Raw genomic sequence first — 1,921 nt, 5'->3', positions numbered from 1 at the left:
GTTGGGAGCCCAGGAACAGCAGCCCCGCCACCGCCTCCCGTCAGCCGCGGGCGCGCGCACTCGCTCAGCCTGCGCGTTGCGTCACCGCGCACGTCACCCGCCGTGGCGGAGGAGAGCGGAACCTTTCAGGTGCGGCTGAGGGAGTTGGACGGAAAGGAAAAGTCGACGTCCGAGGGAGGGGGAGTGCAGAGCAGTAAGAGAGCGAAGTGGGAAAGCAGGCTGAGCTCTTTCGGAGACGGGGATGAAACTAAGACCACAGTGACGCCCTAGAAGTGAGACCTGGTTTCAGCCATAGTCACTCTAGCTTTTTCCTACATCTATGTCTACAATAGCCTTAATCACTCTAGCTTTTTCCTATATCTATATTCACAAACGTCGTAGTCACTCTAGCTTTTTCCTATCTCTAGGTCTACAGCAGCCATAGTCTAGCCTTTCTCTATCTCTATGTCTACAATAGCCTTAGTTACTCTAGCTTTTTCCTATCTCTATGTCTCAGTCCACTCGTACAGATGTAAATGTGCGCATGAGCAGATTCCAAGGCAAGCCCCCCCCCCAGAAAAGGCGGGAAGAGCGCGTGCCCCTTGCGGTTTCTTGTCTCATGGGGGCAGGGTGGATGCGAGAGGCAGTTATTTTTGGCGGGAAAATTCGAATGTTTCCCCCCCCCAGCATGAAGGAAGTGCTTAGGTTTAAAGCTAGCTTCTTTTTTTTGTTACGAAAAAGATTATAACTAGCAAATACATAGTATCATATAAGTGAATTATATACACATAGTTAATGATAGTTTTTTTTAAACAAAAGAATATGCATTAAATTTATTAGAAGCAGGGGTGTGCAATAGGTGGAGAGGCAGGTGAGGCAGAGCCTCCCCACTGGAGTCCTTTGAAAAGCAGCACTGCTGTTGTGTGAGGCATCCAAGCACTCACAGTGGCATATGGCTTGTGAGTGCTTGGGTGCCTCACACAATGGTGGCACTACTTTTTGAAGGACTCTGGTGGGGAGGATCTGCCTCACCTGCCTCCCCACCCACCGCACATCCCTGATTAGTAGATGTGTATAGTGCCAGTATTCCTGAGGGTGAAAATACTGTAATGCAAAGCTCCCATTATTTTTTAATAAAGTTGAATTTTTTTCCTCTTGAACTGAGAATTCTTCACACCCAAAGTATTAATTTTTCTTTTGAACCTTTTCTGATGCACACATTGGACCTGTGTGAGGCTGACAGACATCAGGCCTCAATTGGTGCACTGTGTTGGGATTTCTGTGGGATGCTGCCCAAAGTCCTGGGAGGGCTGCAGCAGTTGGATCTGCCTGGGTTTTGTTTCCCCCTTCTCCTTTGTACTGAATGGGCTCTGGATATAACAGACATTGTACCATCACAGCAGCAAATCAGCACAACCTCAACATAGGATCTTGTTGGCATCCTTCAGTCTCAGAAGACTATGGTATTGTGCTCTGAATGGTGGTTCTGGAACAGTGTCCTCTCCAGTGCACGAAGCCTGGGTAAAGTAGGTATGGAGGATAGGCTGTTACCCATGCAGCAAATCCCCCCTCTCCACGTCGCTGAAATGGTCCAATGGAAAGGCAGAGGCCAATACGGTTGGTTCCAGCGGCGTCGCAGGAGTTGCCAGAACGTGACTGTGTTCAGCCATGAACTGCCTCAGGGACTCCGGCTCCAGATTTTGCCTCGAGGTTGACTCCTGGAAAAAAGCCTTTTCCATAACTGGATGTAGCCACAAGGCAGTGGAGGTTTGGGATCAGAGTTTTCCTTCTCCCAGATGAGCTGCCTTCCCAATCTAATGAGTCCCATCTACATCTGGCTGTTTAGTCACCTCTTAGGACAAGTACAGCCAAACTGAGGGCCTATTCTTATCCCCAGCCCCCAGGGGAAGGGGGTCACATAGGGAAACATAGGGTCCCTGCT

This window comes from Tiliqua scincoides, chromosome 8, assembly GCF_035046505.1.
Source record: "Tiliqua scincoides isolate rTilSci1 chromosome 8, rTilSci1.hap2, whole genome shotgun sequence".
In the NCBI taxonomy this organism is placed as follows: Eukaryota; Metazoa; Chordata; class Lepidosauria; order Squamata; family Scincidae; genus Tiliqua; species Tiliqua scincoides.
The sequence above is the reverse complement of the archived record's forward strand: the minus strand, read 5'-3'. Positions refer to the sequence as shown.